This window comes from Chlorocebus sabaeus, chromosome 6 (assembly GCF_047675955.1).
Source record: "Chlorocebus sabaeus isolate Y175 chromosome 6, mChlSab1.0.hap1, whole genome shotgun sequence".
NCBI classification, from domain to species: domain Eukaryota; kingdom Metazoa; phylum Chordata; class Mammalia; order Primates; family Cercopithecidae; genus Chlorocebus; species Chlorocebus sabaeus.
Genome location: NC_132909.1, coordinates 2,023,587 through 2,039,049, shown reverse-complemented (window position 1 = coordinate 2,039,049; position 15,463 = coordinate 2,023,587). Strand labels below are relative to the sequence as shown.

General features: G+C 41.3%; 1 long non-coding RNA gene across 1 annotated transcript; it reads right to left on the bottom strand.

The window, feature by feature from the left end:
• Window positions 1-14,281: 14,281 nt before the first annotated feature.
• LOC140711795 (uncharacterized) lies at window positions 14,282-15,458 on the bottom strand. Its single transcript, XR_012093077.1, has 2 exons — window positions 15,231-15,458; window positions 14,282-14,676 (listed from the first exon to the last, which is right to left on the bottom strand). It is a non-coding gene; the product is annotated as an uncharacterized lncRNA (long non-coding RNA).
• Between the last annotated feature and the right edge of the window lie 5 nt (window positions 15,459-15,463).

Below are 15,463 nucleotides of genomic sequence, written 5' to 3'. Positions count from 1 at the left end.
ACATGTGAACCACCATGCCAGTTCCTTTTTCTTCTCTTTTGATGTAGGCACTTATAGCTACAGTATTCCCTCTTAGAACTGCTTTGTCTGTATCCCATAGGTTTTGGTATGTTGTGTTTCCATTATCATTTGTTTCAAGACATTTTTCAATTTCCTTCTTAATTTCTTCATTGACCCACTCATTCAGGAGCATATTGTTTAATATCCATGTATTTGTGTATTTCCCAAAATTTCTCTTTTTAATGATTTCTAGTTTTATTTCACTGTGATCAGAGAAGATGCTTGATATTATTTTAATTATTTGAATGTTTTAAGATTTGTTTTGTTACCTAACATATTGTCTATCCTTAAGAATGATCCGTATGCTGAGGAAAAGAATGTGTAATTTTATGTCTGTTGGATGAAATGTTCTGTAAATATCTGTTAGGTCCATTTGGTCTATAGTGCAGATTAAATTTGATGTTTCTTTTTTTTTTTTTTTTTGAGACGGAGTCTCGCTCTGTCACCCAGGCTGGAGTGCAGTGGCCAGATCTCAGCTCACTGCAAGCTCCGCCTCCCGGGTTTACGGCATTCTCCTGCCTCAGCCTCCCAAGTAGCTGGGACTACAGGCACCTGCCACCACGCCTGGCTAGTTTTTTTTGTATTTTTTTAGTAGAGATGGGGTTTCACCATGTTAGCCAGGATGGTCTCGATCTCCTGACCTCGTGATCTGCCCATCTCGGCCTCCCAAAGTGCTGGGATTACAGGCTTGAGCCACCGCACCCAACCTTAAATTTGATGTGTCTTTACTGATATTCTGTCCAAGAGATCTGACCCATGCTACAAGTGAGGTGTTGAGCTCTGCAGCTATTACCATATTGGGGTCTATGTCTCTCTTTAGCTCTAGGAATATTTGCTTTTTATATCTGGGTGCTCCAGTTTTGACTGCATATATGTTTAAAATTGTTATATCTTTTTGATGAATTGACCCCCTTATCATTATATAGTGACCTTCTTTGTTCCTTCTTACAGTTTTTGTTTTGAAATCTATTTTGTGTGATATAAATATAGCTACTCCTGCTCTTTCTTGGTTTCCATTGGTATGGAATATCTTTTCCATCCTTTTATTTTCTATATATGTGTCTTGTTTCATAGATGAATTGTGTTTCTTGTAGACAACAGATCTTGGGTCTTATGTATTTCTTCATTCAGCCAGTCTATGTCTTTCAATGGGAGTGTTTAGTCCACTTACATTCAGTGTTATTATTGATTGGTAAGGACTTACTCCTGCTATTTTATTTATTTTCTGGTGGTTTTGTTATCTTTTTTTCCTTCTTTCCTTCCTTCATGTCTTCCTTCATGTCCTAAGCCAAAAGAACAAAGCTGGAGGCATCACGCTACCTGACTTCAAACTATACTATAAGGCTACGATCACCAAAACAGCATGGTACTGGTACCAAAACAGAGATATAGACCAATGGAACAGAACAGAGCCCTCAGAAATAATATGACACATCTACAGCCATCTGATCTTTGACAAACCTGACAAAAACAAGAAATGGGGAAAGGATTCCCTGTTTCATAAATGGTGCTGGGAAAATTGGCTAGCCATAAGTAGAAAGCTGAAACTGGATCTTTTCTTTACTCCTTATACGAAAATTAATTCAAGATGGATTAGAGACTTAAATGTTAGACCTAAAACCATAAAAACCCTAGAAGAAAACCTAGGGAATACCATTCAGGACATAGGCATGGGCAAGGACTTCACGTCTAAAACACCAAAAGCAATGGCAACAAAAGCCAAAATTGACAAATGGGATATAATTAAACTAAAGAGCTTCTGCACAGCAAAAGAAACTACCATCAGAGTGAACAGGCAACCTACAGAATGGGAGAAAATTTCTGCAATCTACTCATCTGACAAAGGGCTAATATCCAGAACCTATAAAGAACTCAATCAAATTTACAAGAAAAAAACAACCCCATCAAAAAGTGGGCAAAGGATATGAATAGACACTTCTCAAAAGAAGACATTCATACAGCCAAGAGACACATGAAATAATGCTCATCATCACTCACCATCAGAGAAATGCAAATCAAAACCACAATGAGATACCATTTCACACCAGTTAGAATGGCAATCATTAAAAAATCAGGAACCAACAGGTGCTGGAGAGGATATGGAGAAACAGGAACACTTTTACACTGTTGGTGGGACTGTAAACTAGTTCAGCCATTGTGAAAAACAGTGTGGCGAGTTTCCTCAAGGATCTAGAACTAGAAATACCATTTGACCCAGCCATCCAATTACTGGGGATATACCCAAAGGATTATAAGTCATGCTGCTATAAAGACACATGCATATGTATGTTTATTGCGGCACTATTCACAATAGCAAAGACTTGGAATCAACCCAAATGTCCATCAGTGACAGACTGGATTAAGAAAATGTGGCACATATACACCATGGAATACTATGCAGCCATAAAAAAGGATGAGTTCATGTCCTTTGTAGGGACATGGATGCAGCTGGAAACCATCATTCGCAGCAAACTTTGCAAGAACAGAAAACCAAATACTGCATGTTCTCACTCATAGGTGGGAATTGAACAATGAGATCACTTGGACACAGGAAGGGGAACATCACACACCGGGTCCTATTGTGGGGAGGGGGTAGGAGGGAGGGATAGCATTAGGAGATATACCTAATGTAAATGATGAGCTAATGGGTATAGCACACCAACATGGCACATACATATATGTAACAAACCTGCATGTTGTACCCTAGAACTTAAAGTATAATAATAATTTAAAAAAAGGTCTTAAGCTGAAAATCATAAAAGATAACTGAATTAGGGCTACGCATCTTACTCAGTCCCACTCCTACCTCATCAAATACTTTTTATTATTTCTAAACTTTCAGAGTTCACCGCTAAATATTAGAACTTCTTTTTAATGCATATTTGCAGAGAGATTTAATTATTCATAGAATCGCATTTGTAACTTTGTAAATCACCAAAGGCACATGTTATATCTTGGCAAGTAAAGTTTTAAATGAAAATTATTTACTACGCCACTCTTGAAAATTGTTCTAGTCAAGCTACTATTTGCAACAGAGCTATACACTGTGGCACCCACAATGTGGAATTCTGGTTGTAAAATTCTAACTGCTGTAATAGTTTGCCTGATTATCATCCTTATAACAGGGTTAATAATTGCAGGAAAAATTTAGTCAAGGTTGTTTTGCTTATAGCAGGACTAATAGTTATGGATAAGAAGCATGAAAGTTATACTATCATTAAGTTTGATAAGACTTTTTACTAAAGGTTAGTAATATGATGCACTCTATGAAAAGGTTATAAAGGAAGAGATTTTACATAAGGAAGGATTTTGTATGGTCAATTCTTGTACTAAAGGGAAATAACTGGTTGTTTAAAGAAAGGATGTTTAGGACAAATCAAAAAGTTTATATATGTTGTAAAAAGGCATATAAAAGTCATAAAAGAATTTAATAAAGGAAAGGAACTGTCAAAATTAACGCTAAAGTTATTTTAGCCACCCAATAATGTATTCCTCCCAGTCATACTGCAAGTTGTGAAAATGGCCTAGGCCTAAAGTTATTCTCTAATGGTACGTTAAGGGGGAAATGTATGCTTTTCTCTAGGAAAAAGTCACTTCTATATTAACGTTTCTGGTAATGTACACCGACATCTAGTGGAGGCAAACCAGTATTGCAATCCATTGGTGTAAAAGGTGTCAAACTCTACTGTCGGTTATGGTCTATAGGGCCCCCCACTAACGGTGGTAATCTTAATACTTGTATCCTAACACCTACATCTTAAACTTTCTTGTAAAATTTATCCCTTTTCACCTAGAAGCAATTAAACTTTAAATGGTGCTGCAAGCAGAACCACACATAGATATGCCATTCTTCCGAGAACCTTAGATCAACCACAGGAGAAGGCCCAACTGCTGTTCCCCACCCCACACACTCCTTTTCAGCAGGCAGTAGACAGAAAAAATCATCATCTAACACCCCCTAACAGCAGTTAGGTTTACTTCTCTTTGAGGGGGGGGATATCACAGGAGTTACTAAGAAATCATTTTAGGCATACAGTAAGGGGAAAGGTGGAGATTTTCCTGTAATAAGAAATAACCCCCAGACAATCTCTCTTCTGACCAAAAAGGCGGCTTCACGGGCGGGGCTGACAAGCTTTGATATGCAAATGCTGGCCACTAGAAACTGGATCCACTCAGTATGGTGTTTCCCACTGTCTTCTCCTTGTTACTACCTGTGCAAAGTGTGATGGCCACCTCCAAATAACACCATGTGTTCAAACCATCATGGCGACCCACATTTGCATATTAAAGGACGAAGGTGGGAGGGCCTGGTTTTTCTCAGGCTACGTGAATAACACACCTGGTCAAACCAATCCTTTGGGCCCTATGCAAACCAGACACCGCCTCCTCCAGCCTCCCGATATAAGGGACTGCCTTTCTGCTGCACACAGGGTCTGTCTTTGTTCCTGTCTCTTGTCTCAGCACGGGGGAGCTGTTCTCGTCTTTCTTCCTTCTTTCCTGCCTATTACACTTTTCACTCCTTAAAACCACTCCACATGTGTCCATGTCATTAATCCTATCAGTACCAGACCAAAAAGCCTGGGGATCCTCCAGTTATCGAAGCTGTATCAAAATGAACTTTGGCCTGCTCTGTCCCAATCTCTCTATCCTTTGCATCTTATCCAGTCACAGAACAAGTGGTGCCTCTAAGATTGCACAGGTACAATGACTACGAACCTGGGAAGGCTGTGGTGTTTCTTTAGATGGCTGGTGAATCTATCTGAATTGAAGGGATTCCTTTTCCCAGCAATAATTTTTACAGACCTGAGACATTTGCAAGATGAAGTTGTGTTGAGGGATGAAGATGTCATTACACTTTCTTACCCAAAGTCAGGTAAGGAAGTGGGACCTGAAACTGAAGAAGGGATAGGGTGAAGAGACTGATGGAGTGCCTTCTTTATGCCTTGCGTTTGGGTATGCTTTGGTGGATAGCGTGGGGGTTTTTTGTTTGTTTGTTTTTGAGACGGAGTCTCACTCTGTCGCCCAGGCTGGAGTGCAGTGGCACGATCTCACTGCAAGCTCCGCCTCCCGGATTCACGCCATTCTCCTGCCTCAGCCTCCTGAGTAACTAGGACTACAGGTGCCCATAGCGTGGTGTTTTAACAAAGCTTCTACTCAGAGAGACTGATTAAGCCAGACAAACATAATGCAAATGAATGTGATTACTGGGGCATTGTAGAGACAGAGACATGAGATCCCATAGAAGCTAAGGCAGATTTAAGTGATCATGCAGGATGGTTAGAGGGGGCTGATTATTGAAAGAATTTCAGTGACAAAATAAACATTTATCCTTAGATGCTGAGCGTGAATGTGAGATTGTTAAATGTAAAAGAAAAAATATTCTGACACTTGTGTCAACGGTGAGGAAGAATATTCACGACAACTGCAACAGGGGAGAGAGACCAAACTCAACTCTGAAGATAGCAATGATAGTTGGGTTTTTGTAGCCAAATATCAGAGTAAGGTGGTCAGTGGGTGGGAAATTACAAAGAGCAACTTGATTAGATATCAAGAGTAGAATCCTTGCTACAGGCAGGCCAAAGACTTAGACATTAACAGCAGAAGATGAGAAACCTGATCAGGTATCAAGGATGGGGGGATCCCCATTACGCTTGTTGAAACTGGGTGCAGCAAGGATGGACACAGATGTCCAAAGTCCAGGCCTAGTCAGGAAGAGGGCTCAGGGAAGCCTAAGTCAAGCCTGATCGAGGAGAGGGTCTTTGCCAGATGGCAGTGTTTTGATCTATTACACGATGGACATTGTAGGCCACATAATACATTTTCAGAGGGAAGAGGGCTGTCCTGTGCATTGTAGGAAGCTTAGCATCATCCCTGGGCCCTGCCCACTGGAGTCAGTAGCATACTCAAGTGTGACAACTCAAAATGTCTGCAGTCACTGTTAATTTCTCCTTGAGGTGGGCACAGTTTACCCCAGCTGAGAACCATTGTATTAGGCATGGATGAGGAAGAAGGCACATACATATGTCTCAGGTTTCAGACAAAGAATAGTAGGCATGTGTTGGTGTCATGCATTGAGGCAGAGAGAGCTGGTGGAGAAGCATATACAGGTAAGCTGGGATTATCAAGTGTAACGGATACTACAGTGTAACTAGAGGAAGAATATGAGAGGTGAGAAAATGAGAGTGAAAATATTGTAATATTTAGCAAGTGCATGCGTGCAGTGGTTCAATGGTCTCTTCTGTGTATTAAGACTATTTGGTACCACTGTTTTACTGGGCTGGGCTTCTTTCACTTAATTTCTTCCAGTTTCCCCCAAGTTGGCTGCACATGACAGTTTTGCTGTTTTAAAAATGATATTGAGCAGTTGGGAGCAAGAGTATTAGGGCATCCAACAGCCCAAAGGTGGAAGCTGCCCAAGTGTCCATTGATGAGCAGATAAACAGTACGTGCTCTATCCATATGATGGAATATTAGTCACCCTTATAAGAGAGCAAGTTCTAATACATGGGGCCACATGGATGGACCTTGAGGGTACTATACTAAGTAAAAGTCAGGCATGAAAGGATAAATATTGTATGATCCAGTCATAGGAGGTACCCGGTGTAGAAATATTTATAGAGAGGGAAAGTAATGTGGTGGTTGCAAGAGAATAGGAAGAGTTGGTTTTTAATGTTTACAGAGTTTCAATTTTGCAAAGAGAAATGGTTGCACAATAACATGCCTATTTACTGAACCGAACGCTTACAAATGGTTAAGCCAATTTGTTTGTATTTTACCACAATTTAACATTTTAAAAGTTGGTTTTTTTAAAGAGTGCTATGACAAAACAAGGTAAAGATGGCCACGTAAAAGTGAAAGGAACAGAGTATCTCTAGAATAAAGCATCAGTTGAATGCACTTAAGACAAACGAAGTAAGATGAGGAATGAAAACATCAGTTGCATTGATGAACACGGGCATTATTGCTGAAATAACACAGTGTCTTTAAGATGTAGTGGTGGGGTCCATGTCACATTGAAATGGGTGACACCCTCTTCTTTTTTATTCAGGAACCGTGTGGATGGTGGAGATCATCAGTCTGATCCACTCCAAGGGAGATCCTAGTTGGGTCCAATCTGTTGTTCCCTGGGATCGTTCCCCACGGATAGATGTTAAACATGAGCACGTTTAGAGAGTCAGAAGGGCCCACACCTCTACACCTCCCACCTTCCTATTCAGTTATTCCCCAAGTCATTCTTCAATTCCAAGGTCAAGGTGAGTTAATAATGGCATGTTAGTGTGGACCACCTTATTGACTTCCCTGAAAGACTGTGTTTTAGGGACAGAGTTAAAATATGATTCCCTAAACTATGCATATTAGAAAATCTTGTTCCAATCTACTGTGTCGTATACAAGACAACGTTTCCGGTATTTCCCCAGGAAATCCTCAGTCTTCAGTTAAGTAAATCCTGCCTACATCCCCAAAACTGAGGCCCCCAACACTAATATGCTCATGTGGAAAGCACCTTAGTTGTAAACCAGCACCTGTATTTCGGAGGAAATGTGGGTGTGACACTCATATTTGAAACCCAATGTGGTTTTTCTATTCAGGATAGTAATCATGACGTGGGGCATTTCATTCCCGATTGACAGCTCCACGGGTCTCCCATACATAATTTCAGAAGCTCCACATGAAGCCTCTAGCGTTGAGTAACCCTGGGTAATAAATGTGAACTTTTTCCTCATTATAGATTATTGCTTAAATCAAAACTTACCAAAACTATCAAAATTGTATAAAACTGCCTCCAAATGTCTTAGGTGATGTGGTAGTAACAGTATTATCAAAATGTTCTAATATTATAGTGTCACATGCTATTTTTCTATTTGCTTATTTACTGTCAGGTTCATTTATTTTACTGTATACACCATGATTTTGAAGATCATGTCAATTTTTTTTTTCCAATTTTTACTGTTTTACGCTGACTTGGCTGATGCTTAAAACACTGTAGAGATACAATAAAATACTGGAAAAAATAAATTAAAAAATAAAGTAACAAAAATAGCCCAAGACCAAGCTCTGTAAAACAATTATGACTGTAAAACAATTATGATAAAACAATTGATAACAGAAAATTCCATCTTGAACTTTGGGTCCAGACTGTGTTTATTGGCAAATAGTGCAGGATGTTTGAAGCACAGTTTGTGTGTGTTTAAACTGGCAGTACTGATCCTTCCATGTATTTGTTCCTGATTATTTATTAACTTAGAATGTGCATCCATTCTTTATTCCTTCATATGTTTAGGTATTAAGCACCTATTATGGGTCAAGGTTTGAATCAGGACTGGGAAGAAGGTAATGATTATGATGACCTCAAGCCACAACCTAAATAAATTTACAGATTAGTATTTGGGAAAAGACAAAGAATAGACGTACATTTATTTTCTGTGGTGCCAATATTATTTACTGACAGCCTCATTAATACCAAACACCAGTGTGTACTTGGTGAAAAACATCTACTTTAAGATATGCAATAAATACATGAAAGGATGAGACAGGGAGAAAAATATAGGGAAAGTACCAAATTGTCCCAGAAAGTAAATGCAGGGTCTGCTGATGGAGTTACGCAGATGGAGGATTTGATAACTGTCTTGTAGCCGGACAATCAGAGACGGGAGAGACCGAACAGAGTTCAGGAGAGCCTTTATTAAGGTGATCACCTGGCTCAGTAGGACTAGCATCCAGGAAAGTCTGAGCTCCGAACAAAGACAGCAGCCACCTTTTAAACAGTCAGTGGTGGGAATTACGTGATGCAGGAAGTGTACTTACAGAAGCAAGAAGAAAGGCAGTTGTTACTCCATGTCTTACATCCTTGGACATACATGGTTCTGTAACATATACTTATCAATCTTATGACCTTGCAGCTGTGCTGGGGAGGTAAGCAAGAATTCGCAGAGCTCTAAGGAATGTGAAACTGGGGAGTATAGATAAGGCTCACTGAGCACAGAAGGAGCACAGGCTGTTAATATTAGGGTGGGGGGAGGGGGGAGAGGGTGGCGGGGCGCTACATTATACTAAGCCCTGAGGGGAAAGTTAATTTTCTGGCTTCACATATTGTAAAATTCATTTACTTCCTCTTCAGTCTCAGTGAGGAGAAAACCAAGAGTGTATAACTGATTCCATTTACCCCATATCCTTCTTCGTGCAATTCTTGTAATTTTTACTTTTGGCTACAGTATAAAAACTGCCTATGGGTTTATTGTCCTTTCAAGAGTCGGTAGTGTTTTACAGCAATTCCATCAGGAAAGAAAATGTTGTCTTTTATATATACTCCTTTACTGTTTCTCAGGTTCATCCCTGGACCTGCACTATGATTCCTGCACAGACTGAAGGAGTTCCTTTAGAACTGGTGGTCATGTAGGTTATGTGCAATAAAAATTCTCATAGCTTTGCATGTTTCTAAGATTACCTTGATTTTCATCCTCATCTTTGAAGGATATTTTCATAGGATATAGCATGAAGTGTTTTTTTTTTTTCTTCAGCACTTTACAGACAATTTTCCATTCGTGTTAGGCCTCCATTTTTTTGGATGAGAAGTCAGTGGGTCTTTTTTCTCCTCTTTCTCCACTGTCCGTGATGTGTCTGTTTTTGTCTGGCTATGTTCAATGACTCAGCTGGATGCCAAGGGTGTTAAGGGACTGTTCATAGTCACTGCTGTGTGTTAATAAGTTTGGAGAGTGAGGAATAATAAAACATAGTCACTGCTATTTGGTAAATGTCTGGTGATCTTGCCTCATGTATGCAAAGCCCAGCTCTCAGCTGTAAGTATACAGACGCCCTGACACAGACTTTTTTTTTTTTTTTTTTTGAGACGGAGTCTCCCTCTGTCGCCCAGGCTGGAGTGCAGTGGCCGGATCTCAGCTCACTGCAAGCTCCGCCTCCCGGGTTTACGCCATTCTCCTGCCTCAGCCTCCCGAGTAGCTGGCGCCCGCCACCTCGCCCGGCTAGTTTTTTTGTATTTTTTAGTAGAGACGGGGTTTCACCGTATTAGCCAGGATAGTCTCGATCTCCTGACCTCGTGATCCGCCCGTCTCGGCCTCCCAAAGTGCTGGGATTACAGGCTTGAGCCACCGTGCCCGGCCTAAACACAGACTTTATCATTATACAATACTTATACATATTTTGGGGGTACATGCAGTATTTTGATACATGCATACAATGTATAACAATAAACGAGGACAATTGGGACTTCATCACCCCAAACCTTCACCCATGTTGGGAACATTCCAATTCCTCTCCTCCAGCAATTTTGAATTATACCACAAAATATTGCTAGCTATAGTTGTCCTATTGTACTGTCAAACACTAGATCTTATTCCCTCTGTCCAGTTGTATTTTTGTACCTGGGAACAAACCTCTCTTCTTCCCCTGTCCCTTCCCAGCCTCTGGAAGCCACCAGTCAACTCTCTACCTCCATGAGATCCACAGTTTTAGTTCTCACATATGAATGAGAACATGTAATATTTGTCTTTCAGTCCCTGGCTTATTTCACTTAATATAATGCCCCCAGTTCCATTCCACGTTGCAACAAATGACACGATTTCATTTGTTTTGATGGCCGAATAATATTCCATTGTATGTACGACACTGTCTTCATCAAATGGCCAAGAGGTACATGAGAAACTGCTAAGCATCACTCATCATCAGGGAAGTGCCAATCAAAACCATAAAGAGATATTCTCTCACCCCAGTTAAAATGGTTTTTATTAAAAAGACAAAAAAATATACAGATGCTGGCAAGGATATGGAGAAAGAGGAACCCTCCCATGCCACTGGTGTGAATGTAAATTAGTACAGCCGCTATGGAAAACAGTGTGGCTCTTCCTTGAAAAACTAAAAAGAGAATTAACCTATGATCCATCAGTCCTACTGCTGAGTATGTATCCAAAAGACAGAAAACCAGTGTACCAAAGATGTATCTGTGTTTACAGAAATGGACTTCTGAGGCATCCTTCCCATAGACTGCCTTCCTTCCTAATGACTGTCTGTTAATTCCATCCACTTCAGCTGCCTGAACCCCCACCTCTGCATCCTCAGCTCAGCAGGACTGCTCTACTTGGCCCTGATTCCAGCTCTGTCCACTGTGGTAGAGGAATTATCCCCAGGCAGAGAATAGGGAGCTCATGGGGCTCCACTTGCTGGATACCCTTCTCATGTGGATATCAATCTTGCATGACCCTTTCTCACTGGCTGAAAGTGTTGCCTGATACAATTCATGTGGGTTTCTCGGTTTCTACGTCAGGAAGCTTAGTCTAACACCAGCCTCTCTGTCAACCAGAAGGAGACATGCTGTTTTCTTACTATTGTCTGAAAGGGTTAAGTACGGAGAATTCATTAGGAGATTAGGGAGGCTGGGAAACTGCATGTTATTTTTTTTTTCTTTCAGAGGCATCAGTTTTATGAGAAGAAATATTTTCAGAGAATTAGAGAGTGTGCTGTTAAAAAATTTAAAAAACAATATATGATTACCTTTCTTCCATCTTTATTGAGATATGACTAAGAAGTTAAAAAATAGATATATTTAGGGTGTACAATATAATATTTTGATGTACACATAATTGTGAAATAATTACCACAATCAACCTAATTAACATATCCTCTCACATGGTTACCAAAGTGTGTGTGTTGTGTGCGGTGAGAACATCTGAGATACTATTTGCAAATTTTAGGTATACATTAGGATTCACGAGATTCATCATGCTATATATTAGTTCTATAGTAATTTTTCATTTTATAGCTAAACATTTGTTCCCTTTGACAAACATCTCCCTGGTCCTCCATCCCCAGCTGCTGATAACTAGCATTCTATTCGGTTACTTAGGTTATTTCCAGATTCCACATATAAGTAAAGTCATGTAGTGTGTGTGTTAGTCTTTTCTCATAATGCTACAAAGAAATACACGAGATTGAGCAATTTATAAACGAAAGAGGTTTAACTGACTCACAGTTCTGTAGACTGCACAGGAAGCATAGCAGCTTCTGTTTCTAGGGAGGTGTCAGGAAGCTTCCAATCACCAGAGAAGGAAAACAGAGAGTGAAGCACCTCCACACGGTAAGAGCAGTAGCACGAGGGAGGGTGGGAGGTACTACACACTTTTAAACAGTAAAACAGATCTCACAAGAACTCATGCATTCTTGTGGTGACAGTACCATAAAGGGTAATGCTAAATCATTTATAAACAACTGCCCCTTGATCCCATCACCTCCCACCAGACCCCCCTCCAACACTGGGAATTTCAACTGAACATGAGACATGGTCAAGACATGGATCCACATCATATTATTCCACCCCGGCCTCTTGCAAATGTCATGTCTTTCTCACATTGCAAAATATATCATTCATTCTCAACAGTTTCCCAAAGTCTTAACTCATTGCAGCATTAACTCGTAAGCCCAAAGTCTTATCTGAGGCAAAGCAAGTCCCTTCCACCTACAAGCCTGTAAAATCAGCAGTTATTTCCAAGATACAATAAGGGTATAAGCATTGAGTTGTGGCCTAATTACAGCTCGCAGCTCCCATTCCAAAAGGGATGAATTGGCCAAGGGAAAGGGGCTACAGGCCCCATGCAAGTCCCAAACCCATCAGGGCAGTCATTAAATCTTAAATCTCCACAATAATCTCCTTCGACTCCCTGTGTCACATCCAGGGCACAGTGATGCAAAGGGGTGGGCTCCCAAGGCCTTGGGCAGCTCTGCCCCTTTTGGCTTTGCAGGCAGCAGCCTCCCTATCTGCTCTCATGGGCTGGCATTGAGTGCCTATGGCTTTTCCACATGCAAGGTACAAGCTGTCAGTGGATCTACCATTCTGGGGTCTGGGAGAATAATGGCTGTTACACTAGACAGTGCCCCAGTGTGCACTCAGTGTGGGGGCTCCGACCCCACATGTCCCCTATGCACTGCCTTGTCTCTCTGTGCCCAGCTTATTGCACTTTGCATGACATCCTATTGCGTGCCTTTCAGTGCTTGGTGTTTAACTGCAATAATCTCATGCTCTCCTGTAAGTGTGCTGCATCTCGCCCTCCACTTGACTAATGGTACAAATCCCACTACATCTTGAGCCTCCTCTGCTTTGGTTTCCATCATGGGCCCTAATATGTAAAACATTGATCAATTCTTCATGATTAATTATACAGTTACATGCCAAGTTGTCTCCATGAATATGTGGTTGTTTCTCAAACACACAAAGAAACAAGTCTTGAGCAGAACATAGAAGCTGAAAGACACTCATTACCCCTTCCTCTAACGCATCATTCACTCATCCAGCCAACATTTACTCAGCACTATGAGCTGACCCATCTACAATGCCCTTTGCAAGTGTTATGTTTAACCTCACATTGTCACGTGACACTTAAAAAAAGGCGGCCGGCTGCAGTGGCTCAGGCCTGTAATCCCAGCACTTTGGGAGGCCGAGGCAGGAGGATCACGAGGTCAGGAGATTGAGACCATCCCGGCTAACACGGTGAAACCCCATCTCTACTAAAAAATACAAAAAATTAGCCGGGCATGGTGGCAGGCGCCTGTAGTCCCAGCTACTCCAGAGGCTGAGGCAGGCACATGGCATGAACCCAGGAGGCGGAGCTTGCAGTGAGCCAAGATTGCACCATTGCACTCCAGCCTGGGTGACAGAGCGAGACGCAGTCTCAAAAAACAAAACAAAACAAAACAAAAAAAAGACTGAAACCTTACCATTAAGACTTCTTGAAACCATTAATTGGGAGGCCATTAGGCTGAGATGGCTCCAGTACCCTGAATTCTTAACCTAAGCAAACCCAAACCCAACTCAATGTAACTGGCCTTAACCAATCAGAAACCACCAACTAACCTCCTACTATTGACTTTCCACTGGAATGAGCCAAATAAGGCTCTACTCTAACCAATCAAGTATTTTCTTTGCCTTGTTTCTGAGTTCAGCCTGTAAAAGCCTTTCCCTCATGCCTCTTCAGAGGGGCCCTAAGCTGCATGTGGTCTGGCAATGCCCAATTCATGAACTGCTGTCTGCTTAAATAAACTCTTTAAAATTTTAATGTGCCTAAGTTTATATATTATTTTTGCAGACTATAGAACACTTCCCCTCTCACAACCAAATCTTATCACCATGTTACTAAAGACCTATCATGCAGCTTATTTTACCAAGTACATCACCTTCAGCTATCAGGAAAAAATTACAAGGCACTCAGGCAAAAAACACAGCTTGAAGATTTTACTTAACTCATTAATGAGAAAAACTGGTGACGTGAACTAACTCATAAACCCTTCCTCCAGCTGGAAAAAAAGTCACATTTATAGATCAAGAATATTAAAGTGGCTGGCTGCAGTGGCTCATGCCTGTAATCGCAGCACTTTGGTAGGTCAATGTGGGAGGATCACTTGAGGCCAGGAGTTTGAGACCAGCCTGGGTAACATAGTGAGATCTCACCTATACTTAAAAAATTTGCCGGGCATGGTGGTGCGCACTTGTAGTCCCAGCTACCCAGGAGGCTGAGGCAGGAAGATAGCTTCAATCCAGGATGTCAAGAGGTTGTGGCTGCAGTGAGCTATGATGGTGCCACTGCACTTCAGTGTTGGCAATAGAGTGAGACGCTGTTTAACAACAACAACAAAAAAATTTAATTAAAATGATGTGCAGCAGCAAAAGAGGCAAAAACTGGCCTCCTCCCAAATGGAGATGGAGGAGGGAAGTAAACTGAGCCTCCTCCAATTTACTTTTGTATAAACAAGAAGTAATTTGAACTGCCATCAGCGATCCACAATGTGAGTTGGTAAATAGCTCAAAACAGTGACAAAGTAGAATCAAATGACCTGGAAGCCCGTAATCTAAATAATGCACTGAAGCACAATTTCTCCATTCATTGCTTATTTTGTGCCAGGCACATTTATGAGCACTTAATCCTCACACCACCATTAGGTAAGAAATATTGTTCCATTGCCACAAGAGCAACTGAAGCTCATAAAGATTAAACAATAAAAAGTCACACAGCAGACACACTCTACAGCTCAAGTGTCAACAAAACACCCACAGAGCTGCACATAGGGTCACACATCAAATCACACAACCTCACGGAGAATGGGCCTAACCTCACAGAGAATGGGTCCAATCAGATACACCAAAGCAGACGCCCGGCGGTCCCACTCACCTCTAATAACACTTTCCCAAACTTAAGACGTACATGTCCGCGCCAATGTATTATCAGAGGCCCCTTCCCCACCTCTTAAAGCCTCCCACGATTCATCCCTCAGAAGGCAACCGCTTGGTTCTCTGTGCGCAGGCGCAGCGTTCTCTCAACGCCTCCAACAGGCACAAAGCCACGCCCCCAAGGCCGAGCTCACGCAAGCGTACTCAATCACCAGCGGAACTGCCTCCGCCGCG